Below are 25,362 nucleotides of genomic sequence, written 5' to 3' on the forward strand. Positions count from 1 at the left end.
ACCCTGTGCCTAGGTCTTCGGGCCTAAACAGGTGAAGGGGGGAGAGTTGGAAGTGCGGGTCATGAGCCCGAGTCTTTTGCGTCCCTAGGTCCTTGTCCCAAAGTGGAGTCGCTCATTGAGTGCCCGCGCCCCGCTCCATCTTGACCCCCACGTTTCTTGACGCCCTAAGGAAATGCTAAGTGGAGCCGGCTCCTTGCCCCCATCCATTTCTGTTCTGGGAAAGTTGTCCGGTGAATCTTGAAATCTACGGCCGGACACAGATGGAGCCCTATCCGAGATGCAAAAAGTTATGTAGGCCAGACACCCTGCAGGAAGGGAATGTGCACTGTGGCCCGTGCCCTGGCCTCTTGCAGGCTGCCTAACCCAGGACTCTGCAGGGGTCTAGAGACTGTCCTCTTAGCAGCTGCCTTAGTACCAGAATCCCTGTGACTCCTAAAGAACTACTACCACTCAAAAAGGACTTCCTTTTTTTTGCCCGATGCAGAAGCATTTACATTGAATTTTCTCAACACCTGATGAAGTACATACTGTAGGCTTAACCAGGTCCCCAACCAGGTGCTCAGAAAGGTTAAAGCAATGCTTCTTCTGGCCCACCTGGACTCGCTAAGCCAGAAACTCTGTTTGCTTGGAGGCTGTTGATTTGTTTTTTGGATAACTGTTTTAGGTGATTATGCTGCACAGCAAGGTTGGGGGGCCACTGGGGTTATACTTTGCTGAAGGCCACACAACGGGCAAGCAACCAGGATTTCAGGGCAGGTCTTCCTAACTTAATGGTATGTGTCACCTGCCACACTGCCTTCTCAGGGGCAACTGGGATTGGACAAGGCTAGATTCTGGCCTTGAACAGTTGATCTGAGGCTCATGTTCATTTTCTTGCCCACCTCTTCGAATGTTTTTGTATTAGCAGTATGGCTCCTCTTCCAAGTAGGACTATGAGATTTCCACAAGTAGGGACCATGTCGCATGTTTTTGCTTTGCAACATGAGCGTTTCCTAGTCCCTAACAAGGAGCAGAACCTAGAGTTCTTCTGCAATCCTGTCAGGCTAGGGTTTCTTCCAATATTAAGATAAAACAAGGAAAGGAAACTTCTAACTACAACTGGAATTAAAAACAAACAAACATGTTATATGTTATCATCATTTGAGAAAATAAGTTTGCAAAATACAGAAAGTCATCTGTATCACTGGCCCCGGTAGATGATTTTGCAATTTGGGTTGGTTTTACCATATGCTTCCTTAGGACTCTCTTTGATAATAATATATTTGTATGTAAACAACTTTTTTTCCCTTTATACTAGTCTCTTACCCTTCACTGGTAGCACAATGAAGCCATAAATCTGGGTTAGTAACATTGTAATCATTTCCTCCAGAAACTGTTTACAATGGGAAAACCACCAAATTTAAATGTAATTGTCTAGCCGTGCAGGGAGATAAGATGGGTTGTAAAAAAGGTATTCTCAATTTAAAAGCAAATTATCAATAATGAGAGAAGAAATAAATGGCTGTTAATGGGAAGTTCTGTTGAAATATAATGTTTTTTGCAAATTCACTAACAGGAATTGTTTCCCTGTGCTCCTTCATTTTTATTCCAGAAGGGGGAAAAAATGAATGCAATCATTTAAGGCAAAAACACTGGCTGTTGTTTCATTAAAATGGGTAATCACTAGGTGCTTTTATTATTTTTTAATATATATATTTTTTCTCTTGGAAGTGAAATAAAACAGATTTAACTATCTTAAAATCAAGGTCAGTCTGAGTCGATTCTTGACTTATTCTGGAGTCAAAATAAGCCTAGATATATTAGCTATGAGTATCAGGCATGAGTCACTGGTACCTGTGTTGCTTTATGGCTTAAAAAAGCTTTGTACATGAGTGAAGGAGACGTTCATTACAATTTAAAGCAAAATTAGAGTGCAGATCAATATAGTATGCTGTTATGCTATTCATTTGGAAACTATTTGTTTCTTTTCACATTCCAGGCAGAGTTTCTGTATCATTTCTCCATATTGAGTCACTTCTAGGTAATGAGGGGTGCTGAATTAGCTCCTGGGACAACCCCGGGCCAAGACCTGCCCAGCTGTGGTGGTAAAGAACATGGAGACTTTGGCTCCTCCTACTGGCCATAAAAATTACTTTGCAATCTGTGATCTAAACATATGTCAAAATGTCTTCCATAAAGCTGGTAGGAAAGAATGACTTTGTACCCTCATTCTTTGGCTGCACTAACAGTGTTCAAAGTGTTCAAGATCCATCTACAGTGTAAATCTTCTCTCACTTTCAAATTTAGTATCTTCCTAAGGTTCCTCATGGCCCTCCAAGATAAAGTGTAAAGTCTTCTACATGAGTTACAAGCTTCTAGATGAGTTGGCTGTCATTTTATATTGACCCTCTGATCTGGAGATAATCTCCTCTTCTTGCTCTCCAACTCTTTGCATATGCTGTTTCCAACCTGGAATACTCCTACAAACTCTCTTTTCCTGGATAGTTTATATATAGCTTTTAGATCTCCATTTAGGCATCCCTTTCTCCCTGCCAACTCCCACCTCTCCACACACCCCTGCACACATATGGATAAGGTCAGTGCCTCTCTTTGAACTCCCTAAACACCTCTATTTAGTTTTATCATATCATTTGTCTTCACCTACTATAAATGTTGTTCTCCACCATTAGACTGAAAAGTTCCTCAGTGCTGGGGGCCAAATGTATAATAAGCTCAATAAATGTTTGGTGAACCTTCCTGCTCCTTTGTGGTCACTGCTGTCTAAATAGGATGACCTCTCTGAAGTAGGGTGAGATCAATCTACTCATCCATTTAGTCCTCATTCTTTAAGCCATCAAACATGTATCTCACTCAAGGACTAGTCTCTCCTGTAAACCATTTCCTATATAAACTAAACAGTCCCTGCACTCAAGGAACTTATACTCTAATATGGTAAGTAGGTACATAAATAAGTGATCTCAACAATTGAGAAAGATTTCATTGTCTACTGAATGGGAGAATATAGTCAGACATGGGGGGAAGAGGAAGGTCAGACAAAGCTTTCTCGAGGAGATCACCTCTAAACAGAGAAGATAAACAGAATTACCCTAAGAGTTGGGTGAAGGCCATTTCTGGAGAAGAACACAGGTTAGGAAACTATCTGAAGCAAAAGGGAGCATTTCTCCTTCAAGGAACAGCAAATCTATTCGATATAAGTAGAATCATGCTAAATTCAAAGGGCTGGAAAGTAGTGCATTAGGCAAGGCAGTGAACGATGAAGCTGAAGGTACCGACTGGAGCAAGCTCATAAAGGGCCCTGAATTGAAACAACAGGCATGTTTGCTTTATCAAAAAGCAACTTATGAGGAAATGATTCAAAAGCATTCCAGACCTACCATCCATAATTCCAGTACTCATGGCCTTCACATTGCGCTGCCTTCACTGATGTATCGATGATCATTTTTGTTATTTGTTCAAGAACTTTTCCAGATGATCAGTGTAAACATCTAGGGAACCATAGGATTCATAGGTTACTCCAAAGTGCTCTAGGATTTTTTAGGATGATGAGTGGTACATGAAGATAGGAGAAGGATGAAAAAAAGCAAACTAAAAATAACTGAAGTAGTAAAGCATCCTTCTGTTTCTCCTCCCAAAGGATACTGTGCAATAGGAGTCACTGAAGAGAAGATTTTCAATTGATTTATAAATGACTATGATCAAATAAAAATCTTCACACAATCTTAATATTATGTAAGACCTGACTTGCCCTCAAGTGCTCAGTCTTCAGGCTTACCTCAAAGCTTTATCACAGTCTAGGTCAACTAATGAACTAATTAAATAGACTGAAGACCACAAGGGAATGAATTTCACCTCATATTCTCTATTCCCCCTTCAGTCATTGGGCACATGGCAGATACTCAATATATAGTTATTGATCGGTTGAACTAACTCATGATCTATCATGAAATTCAGGAGTTTGATATTAACCAAGGCATTTAATACCGGGAATAAGCCATCCAGTGTCTAGGGATGAGTTTCCTTTTTCTGAAAAGATGCAAACTTACACACTGTTTAAAAATGTCTTTAGGGGCGCCTGAGTGGCTCAGTCTGTAAGCATCTGACTTCGGTTCAGGTCATGATCTCACGGTTCATGAGTTCGAGTCCCGTGTTGGGCTCTGTGCTGACAGCTCGGGTCCTGGAGCCTGCTTCGAATTCTGTGTCTCCCTCTCTCTCTGCCCCTCCCTCGCTTGCTCTCGGTCTCTATATCTCTCAAAAATAAATAAACATTAAAAAAAAATTTTTTTAATTTCTTTGAAATAGTTTGTGATGGTTTCTCTACTTCTCCTTGGGCTCATCCTTTTTCCTTTCCTGCCCACATCCCCCAAATAATGATGATGATAGCAGTAATGGCAACATAAGGAAGATTTTGAACAATCCTGATGATAAGAATAACAACAGAGGGCCACCTGAGTGGCTCAGTCGATTAAGCGTCCAACTTCCGCTCAGGTCCTGATCTCACAGTTCATGGGTTCAAACCCCATGTCGGGCTCTGTGCCAACAGGTCAGAGCCAGGAGCCTGCTTCAGATTCTGTATCTCCCTCTCTTTCTACCCCTCTCCCATTCACACTCTGTCTCTCTCTCAAAAATAAACATTTAAAAACAATTTTTTAAGAATAGCAATAGAAATAAGTATGTGGCATTTACTCTACAAGCTCTTTACTTGTATTATCTCATTTGATCTTCACAGTACAATTCTAGGTGTAAGTACCATCATGCTTTCCTTTTTATAGATGAGAAAACCAAAGCTTAAAAGGAGGAGGAAGTTCAATGGCTTGGCCAAGCCCACACAGCTAGTGAATGGGTAGGCCAAGATTCAAAATTAAGTCTGTTTTGTGTCGGAGCTGGGCTCATGAAGTCTAAGTCATGATGTATCTTGTCTTTCTGTTTACTAGAACTTACACTCCATTTTGGTAGGCTTAGAATCATGTCAGTGATTTACAGTCATGAAAGTAGGGATTCCTAGTCCATTGGTCTTGGAATAAGAAAAATAAAAAGGGAGGTTCAGTGATCTGCAACACAAAAGGAAGCCTGCTTATATAAAATGCATTCTGGAAACAAATATTTTGAGCATGGTCAGAATTGAGTAAACAAAGATTTCCAAATGCTTGGCCAATAATGAGTATACAGATTAAGCTGTGTCCTTGGTTTAGGGTTGGCTAATTTATATATAATTTAGTATGTCTTTAAGAAATATAGAATCACACATCTTTAAGAAAAAAGTGGATAAAGCTCTAGACTAAGAGATTCTGTTTTCATATGGTGTTATCTAGCATGTAATAGCAATGTGAACTAAGCAAGATTTTTTAAACATCACTAATCCTCCGCTTTCTTTTGTGTAAAATAGGAAAAAAGGGAAAAAAACAGAGATAATGATAGTGATAAAAATAATGAAGACATAATTAATATAATAATAGCAACTATTAATACAGAGGACACCGAAAGTGATCCACATCTTCAAGCATGATAACTCCAGGCTTTCAGTAAGAGATTGGTTTAGGAATTGTCATAGACCCCGTGTTATCTGACCCAGGAAAAGGTGATTTATATGCTTATTGAATGTGTTCTTCTTGACTCAAGTGAAACCCATAGAAAAAAAATTTTTTTCTTATTCCAGATGTTTCCTTGTGTAGTTATGACCTCTGGACCTGCCATAGGTATCTTATGACCAGCCTGAGGATTACAGAGCAGGACAGAATAAAGAACCAGTAACATCTATCATTATATATATGCCCTAAAGCAGAGTTTCTTGAATGTGGCTCTACTAACATTTTGGATCAGATAACGCTTTGTAGTAGCCGGGGGGAGGCTATCTATGCCCTACAGGATGTTTAGCAGAATCCTTAGCCTCTACCCACTCCATGGCTGTAGCATGCCTGGCTGTCTAACACCCCTTTATCCCCTCCTACCAATTCCGAGAACTAGAAGTGTCTCCAGACACTTCCGTAGTCTCTCTGGGGGGCAAGTCACCCAAGGAGGGGTCCACTGATACAAAGCATCCTGATCCATACAGAGAGAGCAGGAGTACCACCACTAGTAATAGTAGTGAGACAGTAATGATCATTAATGTTTACTCAGGCTTACTATGAACCAAGCCTCATGGTCCACACCTCCACTCACATTCTCATTGACCCCTCCTAACAACTCCATCAACGAGGTTTTATTACTATCCTCATTTTACACAACAAGAAACGGAGGTCCAGAGAAATGAAAACACTTGCTCACAGTCACCAGGCCAGTAAGCTCTTGTTTAAGGAATCAAATCAAGGTGTCAGTAATTAAACGGTATAACCCGTGAGAAGCCCCTCGGCATCAAGCCTGGCACATGAGAACAGTTCGGATGAAATGCGTGGTGATTTCCACGTAACAGCTCTACAGCAGGGTCATCTTGAAGAAAGGCAACATGGTCTTGACAATTCTGCTGCTTTCCACACTTCATCTCCCTCCTCCAGATGCTTCATATTTTGGGCCAATACCCAGCCTGCCTTAAACTAACAGAACAAAATCACCACAATCCTGGATGACCCATGGAGGCAAACTGGGTGGAGCTGACCACAACCTCCTTCCTTCCAGCCTTGAAAGTTCAGAGTCTGAGTGGCCATTAGCAAAAAGCGCTTGCCAACTTCATTTACTCACAATGAAATGGTGAATTGGGAATTAGATGCCAGTTTTATTCTCCTACTAGATAAGGTAGTAAGTAATTATATGCCGGCTTAGGACTTGAGGGAAAAGAAGTGGAAAAAATAAAAATAATTTTGAGAACTTCCTCTATGCAAAGCCTCAGACATGACATCTAGCTTCAGAGGAGCCCTGTAGGGTAGGTACTATTACTATTCCCATATTTCAGGTATGGAATCTGAGACTCAGAAGAAGAAAAAGTCAAATTTTCAAAGCTTACACACCTAACAAGCTCAGAATATCATTTTTAAATTGTTAGCAGTCTGATTTCAGGGACATGGCATGCTTTGTTTCATCTCCAAAATCTCTCCTTAGGTACAGAGGGTTCACAGGCCATGAGACAGAAAAATTGTGTATATATTCTAAAGTCCTACTAAAAATGTTTTTTTTTTAAAAAAAACATAAACATTGCTTTCAATAGTTCAGTGAAGTCAACCATGAAGGTTGAAAGTGAAACTTAAGAAAAAAAATAAAAGCTTTAAGTCAATGAAGTGTAAATAGTTAATGAATTTATAATCAAAACATAAATAGTTTTGCCTTAATGTACTAACACCTCAGGGGGAAAAATGTTCCATGTATTAGCAGCACAGAGTATTGACAATCGATTTCTTTCAAATGCACTTACTTTAAGTCCTAGTCATTTTATTACAAATGGATAAGTAAAGATATTTAAGCCATATAGGATGAAATATGCAAGCTTACAAGGGAGAATATGCATTTGCAGTGGTTACTGGTGAGTTATAGATGTTCTGAGAAGTAAAATGTCTGTAAATCATGGTCAAAGTGTGCATTACTACATTCTCCATTTATACATTTATTATTTCTATTTATTCTTTATACTTCTATTAAGAGGCAAAAACCTGTAAATTAAAAAGAATCACCAGGAATATGTTTCAAGAGTATATAGTAGTTAATATGAGGAAATATCAGAAAATAGCTAAAATTTGGGATATTGAACATAAACATCTAAAGGATACAGTGTGGGCATTTGGTAAGAAGTGAACTCTTCTATGAAGCATGTTTCCATGCCTTCTTTGGTTTTCTTTTCTCTGCATTTCCCCACACCATTACTTTAGGCTTGGATCAAAATGTTCTGCTGCATTAATCTGCAGATGCTCTTTTGGGTTCCCCCAGAAGACCATGAGACCAGTATTTGAGTGCGTGTATAAATTTGGAGGCAAACCCAGGAAACAAAAAATGGCAAGGGGTGGGAAAGTGAGGTAGGAAAGGGACAAGAGCCAACAAAAACTGTATTATCAGAGTGAGTAATTGCAAATTATTACCACTAAAGAATTATGGAAGCCAAGGTAGAAATGCCCATACAGTTATTCTGCCCAGGGGTCCAAAATATTTATACAATTATTTGTGTCAACCATTGCTTAAAGATCAGTTAAGTACGGTAGTGTGTTAATCCAGGGCCACTTCAGCCTTCCTTGGGCATAGGAAGAGTGGGATCTACTGATCAGAGAGTCCTTAGGCAGTGGTGCTGATATCTGGAAGCCCAGAATGTATGGATGTAATGCTTAACAGTTAGTAAGAGGGGTCTGGTGGTATGGGACAATGATAGCATCTTCTATATTCTCAATGTCCCCAAGAAGAATGGGACATACTGGCTTCACAGGCACAGTCAACGATGTGCCCCATAGGAATGAAAAGACCCTGTATCTCTCATTACCTATGAAACTCCACTTATCCAGTGTCCAAATGTCTTGTGGTTGTCAAACCAGGGTATATATAAAATTATCTCTGATGCTAGGGCACCTGGATGTCTCAGTTGGTTAAGCATCTGGCTCTTGATTTTGGCTGAGGTCATGGTCTCATGGATCATGAGATTTAGCCCCATGTTGGGCCCTGCACTGGGTTTCTCTATCTCCCTCTCTTTCTGCCCTTGCTTGTGCTCTCTCTAAAAATAAATACAATTTTTAAGAAAATTATCTCTAAGCGGGGGAGGGGGGGGCACCTGGGTGGCTCGGTTGGTTGAGTGTCTGACTCTTGATTTTGGCTCAGGTCATAATCTCACGGTTCGTGGGTTGGAGCCCCTGTGTAACTGAGCCATAATCTCATGGTTGTGGGTTCAAGCCCCTGTGTGAGCCTCTGTCAGTGCACAGCCTGCTTGGGGTTCTCTCTCTCTGCTCCTCCCCCACTCATATGCTCTGTCTGTCTCTCAAAATAAATAAATAAACTTGAACAAATTATCTCTGGAGCTCCTGGGTGGTTCAGTCAGTTGAGCCTCTGACTTCAGCTCAGATCATGATCTCACAGTTTGTGAGTTCAAGCCCTGCATCTGGCTCATTGCTATCAGCACAGAGCCCTCTTTGGATCCTGTCCTCCTCTCTCTGCCTACCCCTCCCTCCCTCCCTCCCTCCCTCCCTCTCTTTTTCTCTCTCTCAAAAATGAATAAACATTTAGAAAAAAAATTATCTCTGACGCTTACCAAAATTCAGATCCTGGGTACCACTCTAAAGATTCTGACTCACAAAGTCTGGTATGAGACCTGGGAATGTGATTTTTCAAAACACACACACACACACACACACACACACACACACACCCCATGTATTCCTGTCACAGGTGTTCCAAGTACCTGTGTGATTAGTCCAACAAGCAGAATGACTTGTGGATACGGTTGGAAGTGGGGAGAGAATAGGAATTCAACATTTAAAGATCTGAGCGCTTTGTGCATGGATATTTCCCTTCTCTTTGAAAACATGATTGCTTGCTGTGCTCTCAAACTCACAGAAAAGAGGTAATTGTTAGCAAGATTCTGAAGCACTGATTATGCACCATGAATATATTAAAATCTACAGGTATTTTGCAGGGAACCCATGGGACCACTCAGGAAGTGCCATTTTGGAGTCTCTGTAGCCATAAGTAGGAGTAAGAAACAGTGATGTAATGCATTAGTGAGAATAAACAATTAGGCTTCAGGAGCCTCCAGGTTCTGTCCCAGCCGGGCCGTGTGGAGGCAGACAGTCAAGCCTTGCTGCAACAGCTTCTTTGCATGAAAGCCCTACTTGACTCACTGGTATGAGGATAAAGTGAACAGGTGAAAATGCATTGGCAGTTTTACGTGGTAGACTCAAGTAGACCATTATTCCTTTTTGGTAGGTCGTTTTTAAACAGTATGAAGTGATGGTTATTAATCCTGGAAGCACTGTTAAAAATGGTCTGGACCTGGTATTTGCATGAGAGTTCTTTTATTAATAGACAACAGGGGAAAGAAAGCAAAGCATAAAGCATATATGCCTGATGATAGCAGGTAGAATTTTCTACCATTCCTCTCTATTTTTAGTTTAAAAAGTATTTTGCAGATGTCAGCAACCATTACTAGACTGACAAAAGAAAGGGTAACCAACTTGAAACACTGTCAATGAAAAGGCCATCAGTCTATTTGATTTCTCTACCTCTTCCTGCTTTGATTCGTCTCCGTGTTCAAAAGCTCCAAGACTAGCTTGCTTGCCATTATCCCGTAAGGCAATTAAGCAACTTGGCAATAAAAGCAACCACATTTTTCTGGAGTAGTTCACAGAGAATACAGAACAGAACAGCACAGGACAGATGTTGAACCAAAATGTAAGTACTTATCTGAACACACTTCTCAGTGCCAAGGCTAAATGCCCGGCTGGAGTGCCTTGTTTCCATCTTTTCACCCCTCCTCCAGGATCTTTCTACACCAGCTCATCGTTCTCTCTGTTCTGTCTTCAGACTCTCCTGGTTGTCAGGATGTAAATACGCTGAAGCTCGCTTATGTTAACCCTCCTCCTTCAACTCTTTTTCAACCTTAAGTGCACTACTAGTTGGGGCCTACTTCTACTGCAATCTGACCATGTTTATCACCTCCATTCCTCCATCACCCAATGATCTACTATAATCTGCTTTTTCTGTTCATACAATTCCATTGGAGCTATGATTTTAGCATCTTCTTAACTGATGACTGCTCTCCTCTGCCCCACCCCATGGCCAAGTTCAGTCCTTAATCTTGGTAGCTATCTCTTCATCATCTGGTGTGTTGACAGTCCCTTGACATCTCTCTTTGGCTTCAGAAACAGCCCCTCCTGGCATCTTCCTGCCTCCTAGCTGCTCCATAATGGTCTCTTTTTCTATCTACTCTGCCAGGACACCACCCTCCTTAAATACATCCCACTCTTTGCACACTTCCAAAGTCACTTCCTGTATGTCATTAATGTCCCCAGAGCTGCCAGGTCCCAAAGGTCTCTGCACCCTTCACGTCTCAGCTAAGTTTCCAACTGCCATTTCTCCAGCATCCTGTATACCACTGTCATCGGGCTTTTTGCCAAGCATCTGGGGCTGCTGTTTATAATCAATCTATTCACTTATTCTACAAGTATTTATTGATTACTATCTATATAACATAAAATAGGAACTAAATCCCACTGTAATATGTGTATCTTGATGCATAACTATTTGCTCCAAAATTAAGCAGCTCAAAACAGCAAACATTAACTCATAGTGTCTATAAGTCAGGATGTGGGCACAGAGTAATAGGTGCCTCCGGCTTAAGTCTCTGATAAGGCTGCAAAATGTCAATTGTGGCTGCAGTTTCATCTCAGGAGTTGACTAGGGAAGGATCTACTCCCACACTCACTCATGCAGTTATTGGAAGGATTCTGTTCTTCAGAACAGAAGTTTGTGGACTGAGAGCTGCTGGCTGGTGTCCAACCTCAGCTCCTAGCCACATGAGCAGTTCAATTGAGCAGCCCACAACATGGCAGCTACTTTCCTCAAAGCAATAAACAAGCAAAGTCAATGTCTTTTTATGACCCAATTTTGGAAGTGATACCTCATTATTTCTGTCCTATTCCACACATTTGACGCGAATCAAGAAGTCTAGCCCACACCTACAGAGAAGACGTTACACAAGAATGTGGCTTCCAAGAGAAAGGGATAATTTAGTGTCATCTTAGGTGCTATCCCACCCCATTCCCAGGAGATAATCCTAAATGGATGATGCAGACATGAGAGAAAAGGAAGGATCAGTGTCATGGTGTGGAGGGCCTGCAAGCCATGCATGCTACTCAACACATGTGGGAGAAACTCTTATTTCCTCTATCAATTCTCTTAGGTTCCCTCCATTTCCACCCATTGCATCTTATCTTCTGTCTGCACTGGTACACTAGCCTCTTAGCTGGTTTCTTTGTAAGAAACCCTTCCCTGCACACACTCAATTCTCTAGATATCCAAGAACAATGTTTTAAATACTGTATTTGTCAGCTCTCTCTCTTCCCCTTCCAAGTTACAGAAACTCAAGCCAGTATAAACTAGAAACGTGATTTATTGTTACGTGTGAGTACAAATTCCAAAGCACACAGTTTTAGGCTTTGTCTCTTGTTTCTACTTTCCCCTATGTTGGTATCCTCAACATGCACTTCAATTGTTGAGTCAAGGTGCCCTCCAATTGGGGTGCCTGGGTGGCTCAGTCAGTTAGGCAACCAACTTTGGCTCAGGTCATAGTCTCACTGTTCATGGTGCAGAGCCTGCTTGGGATTCTCTCTCCCTCTCTCTCTGTCCCTCCACAACTTGTACTCTTTCTTTCAAAATAGATGAATAAAGTTAAAAAAATATGCCCTCCACAAATTCCAAACGTGAAGATAATATTCTTCTAAACTAGTAACCCCAGTGGAAAGAGGATGTCCTTTAATCCTAGAGTGTGCCCCCACTGGCCTGGATGATATCACATGCCCACCACTGAACTAACCACATGACCAGGTGGATACATGCTGTGGTTAGCCAGATCTGTGGAACCAGGGTATGAGTTCAACCCCACCTAAACCACCAGTCTCAGAATGGTGGGCAGGTAATTCCCCCAAAGGAAATGGGGGTGCTATTACCAGGTGCTGAATGAATAATCAAACAGGCCATACGATGCAAATATTAACACACCACTTAATAAGTTCATTGCTTCTCCATTACCAATGGGATGAAGTCTAAACATCTTTTCTTGGTATATAAGACTCTCTATGACCTGGCCCAAGCCTGCCTTTATAGCCTTATCTGGCAAGCAGTTTAATTTCACCTACAAAGAATTACACATTGTTCTCTAAATAGTCTATGTTCTGTCATACCATTGTATCCCCTTTGCCTGAAGTGCTAAACTTCTACTTCACTGGTTGTTGAGCTATATTTCTATCTCAAGACCCAGCTCAAATGTCATCATCCTTTTGAAAAGTCTACCTCACTTGTCCTACATGAATCAGTTGCTCCTTTCCCAAGAAATTGTGTAAATGTCTCTACTTAACAGTGGTTCTCAACAGGGGCAGCATCGCCCCACAGGGGATGTTAGGCAATGACTAGTGACCTTTTGGGTTGTCGTCACTGGAGGGAGGATTCCTCTGGCCTCTAGTTGGTGGAGGCCAGAGATGCTGTTCAACATCTACAGACAGCCCCCACAACAAAGAAGGATCCAGCCCCCAAAATCAACAGTACCAAAGGTGAAAATTCCTGCTCTCTTGTAACACTCAATGCCTTGTATTTTAATTATCAATTTTATATCTTCCCAAGTAGATCATGAGCTTCTCAGGGGCAGGACACTGTCACATTTGTCAGTGTACTACCAGCACTAGCAGGTGCCTGGCCCATAGCAGATGCCCAATAAACATTGGCAGAATGACTGAGGAAGGGAATGCATGTCCAGATGGGCTCATGAAACATTATCCAAGAAACTGAATTCCTGGAAGGCAGGATGGTTCCTTAAACGGCTATTGTATTAGAAAATTTCAGCTGCAGGGTTTGTTTCCTTCCCCTTTTCAAGAATATATTTGAACAAAATTTTCTGAATTCAAAGTCACATGATTCTCTCTTCAAAGCAAGCTGGTAGATTACTATCTGTACCTCTCAAGCTACCAAATATTGAGCAATAACCTCTTGGCTTTTAACAGTTTCTAAAGACAGAGAAAATAACTATAGCCCCATTAAAATGTACACCCTTCCCATATCTCAGAAAAAAAACTTTTTTCCAACAAAACAAAATTTCATGGCCTTCCTTCCATCCAATCTTACCTTAAAACAAGGCTTTGTGTGTGATATCTTCATCTAAGCCACTGCATGCTTGACTAAGGAATGCACACATCATCAGGAGCTCAGTACCCATGTAAGGTCTAACACGTTTCTCAGAAAGGACATTCAAATGTCAGATGGAATGATTTACACTGCATGTCAATAAAAAGAACTCTGAGGTTCAGCAAGTCAATAAAGCTTATTAGAACAATCTTAGGGCTGAGTATCAATGTACCCTGATGAGGACCTCTGAAGTCAGACACTACTAACTCAAGGCAAGTGGCATTAAATAGACCATTCTGGAGGGAGAAATAAAATGAAAAGCTTCCATTATTTTGGGAATTCATGTTAACTTAATAATACACAGGAAGCTGGAGAAATTTGTGTTTTTATTCCCATAGCTAAAACCTGGACATTCATCTGCTTAAGCTCCCATACGCTGAAAAATCTCTGATATTCCAAGCATTGAATCAAGTATATATTTATTCATTTTTATTTGCCAACACTTACATAGTGCTTTCTATGTACCAGACAGTCTCTTAAATCTTTTCAAATATTAACCCTTTTAATCCTCATTACAACCCTAAGAGACAGGTATAAGATTATCCCCATTTTGCAGATAGGGAAACTGAGGCTCAAAGAAGCATAGTAGGGGCGCCTGCGTGGCTCAGTTGGTTAAGAGTCTGGCTTCGGCTCAGGTCATGGTGTCATGGTTCATGAGTTGGAGCCCCAAGTCTGTCTGTGCACTTCGGATTCACTGTCTCTGTCTCTCTGCCCCTCCCCAACTTCCATACATGATCTCCTTCCCCCCCCCACCGCTCAAAAATAAATAAATACATTTTAAAAAAGAAGCAATGTAAAATGTCCAAGGTCACCTAGCTAGTAAACACAGGGTCTTCATTCAAATTCAGGCAGTGGGGCTCTGGAGTCAGTATGCCAAACCACTGTGCAACACTTTCTTGTATGTGTTACCTGCAGTCCTCTCAATAACTCTTAACCCAAATTTTGGCCTCTCTGACCTTTCAAAATTAACATTTACTAAGTTTCTAACATTTAAAAATCAAGAGACTGCATACACAAGCTGGATTTCTGGATTCTCTGGGCAAATCACAATGTCTAGCCACTGGGCCTGCTTTCTTACATGGCCATGGTGGGAACTGAGAAGAGGCTTAAGGCTGGGTGCAGTCTCACCCCACTCATTTGAGACCCTTGCCTGGTCCCTGACATTTGAGTTTGAGAACCTGGCTTAGCTGTTTTGTAGATGAAGACAGTAAGCCTAAAAGAGTTTGAGGAACTTGTCCAAGGACCCAGATGTAATATCAACCTAGACTAATGTCAACAAAGCCATCATTATTATCCCTAGGTCTCAAGGAACAAGGGGTGGGAGGAGAGTCATAAAGAGAACTGAGAAAGACGGAACTATTCAGAACAGGTGCTTGAGAAAAGAAACACTGACCTTCAGGTAAAGGGCAGAGGAAATCTCATAGAGAGGGTGCCAGAGGAACAAATACCCTGACCTCATTCTTCTCCTTCCCTCAGATTTCTAGCCAGGATGCCTTCCAGTGGCCAGATCTAAATGCCACTAGAGGACTCAGGATCTTGTTACTGTAGGGCAGAGAACAGGGCAACAGAAGCTGGAGATTACAAATAGCAGGTAACACAGATTCTTAACACATAAATCCCACTGGATTCTGAAAACCATGCTTTTGCTACTTCTCTGCTCTAACCCATTCAATCCATGTACTATTCTAATCATATTAAAGGTAAAAACAAATACACATGGTAATTAAAATGTGCCAGGCACACATCTAAGAACTTTACAAAAATTAACTCATTTCCCTAAGTGCTCGCCATAGGCTAGGAATAGAGTCTTCTTTGGAAACTCGCGAGGGTAGGGGAATGAGAGAGTGACAGAGATTATTAGTCATCTTCTCTGAAGCATGGGGTCAATGGGGGTCAGATCATGCGATCACATCTCAACCTACTTCGACCTTTCTTCCAAACTCAGGAGCAAAGCCTTCCTCTTTTCAAAGAAAGGGAATCAAAAAGAGTTGAAAATGCAAAGATGCAGCCCATGCTGAATATACATCCCATTAACTGGTATACCTATCTATAGTTAACCTCTTCTCTGATTCCCATGTCAAAACTTCTTTTCCACTTATGACTCCCTTAGTTCTTAACAGTTGATTAGCTCAATAACCTAGAATGAAAAACTAAAGAACACAGCAGTTGACAATGGTTTAAGAGCTGTAGATCCTCCAGGCTTAAAAAATTAGGGGAAATCTGGGGCACTTGGGTGACTTGGTCTATTGAGTGTCTGACTTCAGCTCAGGTCATGATCTCATGGTTCATGGGTTCGGGTCCCATGTTGGGTTCTCTGCTGCCAGCACAGAGCCTGCATCAGATCCTTTCTCTCCCTCTCTCTCTCTCTGCCTCTCCCCAGCTTGGGCTCTCTCTCTCAAAAAGAAATAAATATTTACACAAAATTAAAGAATTGGGAGAAGCAGCTGAGGAATGACTTAGGGGTTGTGAGTCCTTCTGGATATTCCATTTGGCATACCGCAATATTTCCTAAGCATCAGTCATCCTGTGCTACCCTCATGGTTTTTGCCATATTTGTACCAGCTGCACTATTAGATATTTAGTATTTTCCTTAAAATTGGAAATCTTTATTTAATATATCTTGAAATTCCAACATTATCCTAAATTAAAAACTAGTATTGCTCCAATATGTATTTAAGCAAACATATAACCATGAGAATGAATAATCCTATCAGTGAAGTATCTAAAACCCATCTTGTATAACACACACATGCATATCTGGGAAAATGCCAGTGTAGAAGTTAAGAGCATGGGTTCCAGGGTCAGGAAAAACTGGGTTCAAATTCTAATTCCATCACTCAGGAAAGTTTGCCCTATACAACTTTGCTAGGGATTAAATAATTGTACAGGGTACTTACTATACTTGGGCCATGGAAGACACTCAGAAAATATTACCTTTCAGAGCTCCAAAAGCCCCACCATTAATGCTTTCCTAGATCACCTAGACTCTGGTGTCTACATACCAATACTACTTAAACTCTGAGAGGAAAGTGACAATCTAGAGAAAAATATATCTCCTTGAGGATTCTCAGAACTCCAGAACCCACTCAGCACCTGAACAGCTCCAGACCTCTAGGTGGCAGACCACAGGGTTTTCATCATGTGCAAAGATGGTGCCCCAAACAATCTGATGTTGCTGCCACTAGCTAATGAGAACTTACCTGTGACTGAGAAAAAGGAAAATAGAGGCTAGAAGATTTCAACGAACATTGACATATTATCCATCCATCCATCCATCCATCCATCCATCCATCCATCCCTTCCTCCATCCTTCCATTTATCTGTCTATCCAACTGTCCATCCATCCATCCATTTATTCATCCACCCATCCATTCAACAAATATCGATTAATTCCATTTCCTGGCACTGTTTTAGGGGCTGAATATACAATATTGAGCAGAGTCAAATAAATGCAGTTCTTATCCTCATTGTACTTATAAGAAGGTGGAAGACATAGGCAGGCATGCATGGGATCACATTTTTATACTTCCCAGACTTTGTCAGTTCCACTAGTCCTCTGGAAGTTGGCCCTTTCCTCCATGGGAAATCCAGCCTTCACTCCTGCCTCATCTTCTTACAACCTCTGGCTGCTACAGCCTCCCCTGGGTTGGGCCCTGGCATGACTTTCATCACACCTGCTGTGATTTCACAACCCAAGTCCACCCCAACCAGACTCACGAAAGCTATGGTTCCTGCTACTGCTTTGGGATTCATAAGAAGTATTACACTATGAAACATGGGATTAGGCTCCCCCAGGAGCTGCCTTAAAGGTCTAGGTAATATACCTTGTAAATATAGGTAAGTTTATTCTCCAGTGGAGTGAATCACACCAACTAAAGGAGATTGAAAGCTGTTAGCAAACATATCCTTGTCTCTTTCAACAAAATGTTCCAAGGTATCATGGTCCCACACAGCCTACCTTGAAGACCCCCGCCCCCACCCCCCATGTAATGGAGCAGCTCACCATAGTTTCCTATAAAGCTGTGGTCAGCCCAGTAACACACTGTTTGTGGTCTTTCCTTGTTTTGTACACGCTTGTGGTCTTTCCTGCCTCAATTCCCCTTTCCCTTCATTCTAGCTGCCCTGGTATTGTATCTCTCTATAAAGCCTTAGCACATAAGTTTTATTTCAAGTTCTATTTTTTTAATTTGAGAGCAGAGGGAGAAATTTCCCATGAGCATAAGAGAGGAGGAGAGGGAGAGAGAAAAAGTATCCTAAGCAGGCTCCACATTCAGAGCAGAGCCTGATGCAGGGCTCAATCCCATGACCCTGGATCATGACCGGAGCTGAAATCAAGAGTCAGGTACTCAACCAATTGAGCCACCCAGGTGCCCCTTAGGTTCTATTTTTAAGGGAATTAGAACTTAAAAAAAAATCAAATAATCATACAAATAAATGAATATTAATAAGCTTCTATGAGAGCCTTCAGAGGGGAAGAGTTTGATCTAGTCTAAGAGTAGGAGAAAGCTTCACTTGAAGGAGTGATGTTTGAACTGAGATAGAAGATGACTCAAAATAGATTAGTTTGGGTAAGAGGCATGAAGAAGCATTCTAGGCATTTAGCAAAGCATATTCAAAGACCCTGTGGTAGAGACAAAATAGAAGGGAGAAGGTGAGTAAATAATGGAAGGACAGTGCTGGTAGGAGGCTAGACATAAACTCTATGGAGTGAAAACAAAAGGATCATTTAGAAAGGTGCAGATAACTAATGAACTGCTGATAATTCCCGAGCCCCCTTCTTCACTCAAGAACTCTCCCATGTTCCTCTCCCAGTTCCTTAGCTCTCTGTTATAAGACAGCTTATAACTAGTGAAGAGTTTGGTTGATTCAGGATAACTGTTCTCTGTAAAATTTTTCTCATACAGGTTTTCCAGACTGAAAAATGTGGATATTCCAGCATCTTCCATTGAGAAATGTTTCATGCAACATAAAATCAGAAAAATCCTGGTGAGCTCAAGGAGATGTCAACTGAAATTAGTCAAAATCTGTCTGCAATGTGACATAAATTTTTATATAAACAAGAACATCCAACATAGGTACCAAGCAAGACACTGACAGACTAGACAGAGCATATAAAAAATATCATTCTCCTATTAAAAATGGATGGATATTTCATGATGTTCTCACGTGGTATAAACAGAAAGGTCATTAGGAGAGGAGGACATCTTTGCGCTTTAGGACACAAGAGAGGTGCCACTGGGGTTCCTCCATCAGAAATGTGGAGCAGGGTGAGAGGTGGCCGTGTACCCTCCCCTCCAATTTGTTTCTGTGAAACCCCTCAGCTTTGGTCTGCTTTACATGTTGAGCCTCCATATACGTTTCACTCAAAGAAAGACAATACCAATACATTGTTGAAAAGATACTAGCCCTGGATATACCAAAGCTTAAAACATTCAAAAATCAGGCTTGCCCTCTGAAGCCCCCTGATAACTTCTCCCAGACCCAGTATCTGATTTATAATATTGAGTATTTGCTTTTGGTGATGCTTCATTATTCTTTGTTAAAGACAACACAGATGTAAATGCCTGTGTGGTCTACCTCAATTTCCTCCAAATTTAAAAAAATTGCAATGAGGTCCGACTATTGAGAATATTAGAAGCATTCACAGAGGTCTAAGTCACTCCAGGAAACTTACATATCTGGAGAATCTGTTATAAGTCCATGAACTCTCCTAAGAACAGAATAAAACTGGGTTGATACTATGCCCTCTCTGCAGGGACTTAGGAATTTATAGAGACTGAAAATTCAAACACCTACATGAGTGACAGCCAGAAGCAACTGGGGAGAGAAATCCATTTTTTTTTCCTTTGTGGTAATCAAAGTCCAATATTGTCAAAAAGAAGAAAATTCATGTTTCAAAAGAAGGAAATTCAGACTTTATGTTAAATATCCTAACATTTTAAAAATTAACAAATGGTTCATAGTATGCAAACAAAGGAAAACTAAATTAACAACAATATAAAATTACATGAAGCCAAATAAAACAGGTTTACACATTGAATCTGAGGCTCTGGCAAACTGAGTTAGATTTAAGAGAAAATTTTATTTGAATGAGGCTCATTTTGCTCTTGGATGGGTTGCCTTGGGGTGAATGTAAAAACCATTTCTCTTCTACCTTAAAAAATGAAACCATTATTTTGTTTTCCTTGGCATCATTCATTTATCATCTGGGACCCGGGAGAAATTATTTGAATGTCCAGTCAGTCTAGAAATTTGGCAAATCTTTCAGGAGCTCTTAAAGTAACCTAGAAGGAATCTGTCAGGTACGTGGTACAGGTATGGGCCACTTCACCTGCCACATAATCATGTAATTCTCATCTAATATCCCAGAGTTGGCATTTGATTAGGCACTGGATTTTTGTTTATTTATTTATTTTTTGAGAGGGCAACAATCAAGCAGGGGAGTGGCAGGGGCAGAGGAAAAGAGAGCAATTTGTTTTTAAGTTTATTTGTTTTGAGACAGAGTGTGCACAAGAGCACAGTGGAGTACGGACACAGAGAGAATCCCAAGCACGCTCCATGCCGATGTGGGGCTTGATCCCATGAACCATGAGACCATCATCTAAACAGAAACCAAGAGTCAGACGCACAAACACAGAAACAACTGAGCCACCCATGTGCTCCAGAGAGAGAGAATCTCAACCAGGCTCCACACCCAGTGTGCAGCCCCATGCAGGGCTTTATCTCAAGACCATGAGATCATGACCTGAGCTAAAATCAAGAGTTGGATGCTTAACCGATTAAGCCACCCAGGTGCCCTAGGCACTGGATTTTTATAAAGTCCTATCCTGTGGCTATAAACTCATGATGCTCACAGATTTAGCCCTAAACCAAAGTGTGCTGTCCTAGGAAACAGTAAGATTAAGTAATCCATGCAGCCGCGTTGAGCTGTTTACTTTCTATTTACCCAGAGTTCCAAGCTCCACCTGTCTCCACTGTGCTCTGTGCTCAGGCATGGGGCTGATCTGGACAGACTATATCAATGGGCTCTCTTCCCTCTGTTTTCCAGGTGGGTTTGGTCAATGGGGAGCATCAAGAGAGATAGAGGGAGGGAGGAGAGTGAGCTTGGGATATTTACTCCCTAGACTCTTACTCTGCAGGGTAGCTGTGAGCTGGCTGTACTCCCATATTAAATCTCACGGTGCTCATCTCCTGAAGGTCCTTGTAACTGCTCTCTCTTCCCCCTTCAATCCTTGAGGTGGTAACTCTCTCCCTATTACTAGCCTCAGGGGACAGATTATCCCTTGTGAATTTCCCATACCCTATCCATGCTTTTTGTAAATAACCCCTCACTTCAAGCTAATCAATTTAAATGTGCCTCCAGTTTCCTGCTGGGACCTCCACTTTTACACATAGCAAAATGCTCACTGTTCACTGGGAACAGAAAACAAACAAACAAACAAAATCAACCTCAAACCTCCCTAAAGTACTCTGATTACAAAACCATTTTCTGAATATGACATTAAAGAAATCTAACTCTTGTCCCCAATAATTGTCCTGACCTTGATTCTCACGGTTTTCTATTCAGAAGCATGCCTTCTGTGGGGTCTCTCTCCTATGGTAAAATGGATGTTATGGTGAAGGTGCAGAGAAAATTCCCCTACAGCAGAGTTCCCAGCACCCCTAGACAAAGAACCATTGTTGCAATTCAGTATCTCTTTCCTCATAATGAAATGGAGAGGCTGGCCAAAGCCCCATCCTACTCCATTCCCATTATGATACTGCATAAATCAGTGTGATCTAATAGTCCCAGACCTCTTCTTCTGTCCACGTAGACTGCCCACCAAGCGTGAACATAACCAATGTTTGTAATGAAGGGAAGTTGACTTGGAATCAAATAATTCTGTCTGTCCTTCTATTCTAGAGAACTCAATTTCTAAAGTCAAGGTTCCAGAGCAACAGTATGACACATAAAGGTTTGTCAATCTCCCACCTGACAACATTTCTGCATTCCACTGGGCTTATTCCACATGGCCTAACAAACATCCCTAAACAGAGTTTATCTTTTTTTTCTAAGTTCCTCCTCAAAAATTTTAAATGAAAGGTATTATCATGCAATTTAGGTAGGACTCGAAAATTCATGGAAGGCAATTAGTCTCAAAGTATCAAAAACCTTGAAAACGTACTTGCCTTGTACACAGAAATTCAGGTATTTGTTCTAAGACAGTATGTGGGGGCACCTGGGTGACTCAGTCAGTTAACCATCCAACTTTGGCTCAGGTTGTGATCTCACAGCTTGTGAGTTCGAGCCCCACATCAGGCTCTGTGCTGACCACTCAGTGCCTGGAGCCTGCTTCAGATTCTGTGTCTTGCTCTCTCTCTCTCTGCCCTTCCCCTGCTCACACATTCATTCTCTCTCTCTCTCTCTTTCTCTCTCTCAAATAAATAAACATTAAAAAAATTCTAAGACATAAAATATATGTGCTGTGGGGCGCCTGGGTGGCTCAGTTGGTTAAGCGACTGACTTCGGCTCAGGTCATGATCTCACGGTTCGTGGGTTCAAGCCCCGCGTCAGGCTCTGTGCTGATAGCTCAGAGCCTGGAGCCTGTTTCAGATTCTGTGTCTTCCTCTCTCTCTCTGACCCTCCCCCATTCATACTCTGTCTCTCTCTGTCTCAAAAATAAATAAACGTTAAAAAAACTCATTAAAATATATGTGCTGCAATATTTAGCGGTTTGCAATTGGAGTAAAGGAAACAATATAAATGTCCTCCCTCAGAAGACTGGTTAAATAAAACACAGAATGCCATACTGCCAATGAAAATAATGGTGCAAAGAATACTGAACGATGTGGAAAGATGTTTTTAAAACATTATTAAGTTTTCAAAGCAGGTTATGGTGTGGTATGTGTGTCTGTGATCAAATTCTGTAAATAGAACAATAGATGTACAGAAATGTACTTTGAGAAGATGAGTGTATTTGGATCTCACGTAAGATCAAATGATGGTGGTGGGAAAAGGGACAAATTCTCCTTGCTCCTCTCCTCCTTGACTCACAGCCAGTGAGAACAAATAGGGAGGTAGGGCTGGGCTTTTGGTTCCTGCATCAGCGGTTATAACTCGTACTGGGGGCCAGGTTGATCGGCTCTTGCCATTGAAGAAACGCAAAAATGACCACTCAATTCTTAGATATTTTTTGCACTTTGCATCATGCTCCTGGTACTTTGCTATGCACTGAAACATGGTAATGAATATAAAACATAGCTCTTCCCACATGGGAAGAGATGCATGGTTGTAAGAGAGACTGTATGGCCTGCAAAGCCAAAAATATTTACTCTCTGAACTTTTACAAAAAAGTTTGGCCAACCTCTGGCCTAGAAACTTGCTACAACCTGGAAGGATGCAACCATCACAGCGCACCCAAAACTTTACAGAGAAGACATTTGAGCGATGCACCCATTAAAATAGGAAAAAAGCTAACGTGGAACGTCCAACACGCCCCAATAGCTCTGTTCCATTTTGTGTTTAAACATTTGTGTAGACATGATCTCCAGATTAGAAAAAGATTCCTCATGAGGTACCTTCAGGACAATTTTCCTCTAAGTGTCAAGGTCTCCAGCCCCAAAGCGCTTCATCTGAATCTCCCACCCAGCAAAGCTTGCTTCACTAAATAAGAATTAATACATATCATCTGCCCAGACTTACCTATCCTATATTAATTACCAGCACAGTATTTAACTTAAACGAACCATTCGGCCATCCAAGTGGCAATATTCAAGCTATCAATTTTATGGCACTGCTCAGGAAAATTCGGCGATACATCATCCCACCCAAAATACAAAGGTCAAATGATATTAATTAATGCAGGGACACAACTCACTGCAGCTAAATGGGTATTCTTGATTATGGCTCCTTGATTGAGAACTAATGCCTCATTAATCTTAAACATATCAACCTGAGAACATCAGAGAAGTCAAATAGAATAATGGCTAACATTTCAATGAACACAGCCTCTATGCTTGCTGGGTAAGAAGGCAAATCCTTCAGACACAGGGGTGTTTTCCGCCTCCTTCACCTAGATAAGTTTACGAAGGGCTTTCTAAAGAAATAGGTGTGAAAGTCTCTCTGCCTGTCTCTGTATCTACATTTGTCTATCTCTCTGTTACACACACACACACACACACACACACACGCACACACAGAATTTTCAAATAGGCAGAAGGACAAGCATTTTCTCTTCTGTGGTTTTCATTTACATGTTGCAAAAAGAAAGAGAAATTGATGGGTTTATATGGCTCAGTGCCCAGTGTGTAACATTCACTCTGAGGTCCCTGTATCCACACACGTCTACTTATTTCTCGTGTGTACGTGGACAGGAGAGGGAGACCAGAAAGACAGAAGGTCACTGGCTCAACCTTGTGGGCATGGCACACGCTGTATCCCTTTCAGTTTAGACAGGATGGTCACTGTGTGTCTGAGAGGGCCTGGGGCTGAGAGAGGGGGACAGCAGGCTCAAACCCAGAGTTCTCCGCCTGGAGCAGCTGTGTCCTCATACTGACTCGGGTCAGCAGATGTCTGCTCCGTCTTGAGACTCTTCACAGTGTCTCCTGACAGTGAATTTTCATTCCTTATTGGATTCCTGGAGAAACAACACACACACACACACACACACACACACACGTGCCCAGTAAGGCTCAATGATTCACACTAATTACAGGAAGGTCACCTAAAAGGCTGCAAGTCGGGGGTTACTGTTCAAAGGGATTCAGACTTACACATTTTCATTGTACACAGTACTTAGTGATGGCTAAGAAAGGGTGACCCATTAGCGGTCTCACTTTAATGAAGAGATAAAATTTGAGTCAATTATAGGAGTAGCTTTTGTTGAAGAATTGCCTAAGCAATGTTAACCTTTCTTTCCTCTCCATTGCAATCCACATGACATCGGCATCCTGTTCACAGAAACAGTCTTGTGAAGAACTCAAAAACTTTGTTCTTTAAAGAAAGACTTTATTCTTCTTGATTTTCTTTTCTTTTTTTTTAAAGGGTTTTTAATGTTTTGTATTAAGGTAAATTCAGCCTAATCCTACTCCTAAGGATCACAATTTGGTAGATTTTTACAGTTCGTCTCTCTGTATATTTAAGATCAACCGTTAGCTCTTACTGTGCGGAGTATCTACTTTGTGGAAAATACATTTGCAGGTTTTTTTTTAATCTCAGTATTTTTTTTCTCACTACCTGATTCATGCTAGCATGTTTGTGCTCGCCAGTGCATGTTAACATGTGTTTAATTTTCAAAAACCTATGAGAATACTGATTGTTGCTTTTAAATACCTTCCAAACCTCAGATGCTGGAGTCTCATATACATTATGTCTAATTTCCCAACCATGCCCCCAGATGGGTTAACTCAGAGTTAAGAGCCTTATTTGCCCAAGAAAACTGTTGATTATTGGCACGTCTGTAATTTGTTCAAGTTGGTACAGCTCTTAAAACAAGCTTATCCCACAGAGCATACTTCCCCACAGTAGCTACAGACCTTCCAAAAAAAGAAAACCCAGAAAGGGCCCAATAATTTCCAAAACCAAGTAGCCAC

General features: G+C 41.2%; 1 protein-coding gene across 20 annotated transcripts in view; it reads right to left on the minus strand.

The window, feature by feature from the left end:
• RBFOX1 (RNA binding fox-1 homolog 1) overlaps positions 1 to 25,362 on the minus strand; it is a 2,063,692-nt gene that overhangs the window by 1,465,646 nt on the left and 572,684 nt on the right. The gene's annotated exons all lie outside the window — the stretch shown is intronic.

The sequence above is a fragment of the Panthera onca genome, chromosome E3 (genome assembly GCF_046562875.1).
Source record: "Panthera onca isolate mPanOnc1 chromosome E3, mPanOnc1 haplotype 2, whole genome shotgun sequence".
Classification (NCBI taxonomy): Eukaryota; Metazoa; Chordata; class Mammalia; order Carnivora; family Felidae; genus Panthera; species Panthera onca.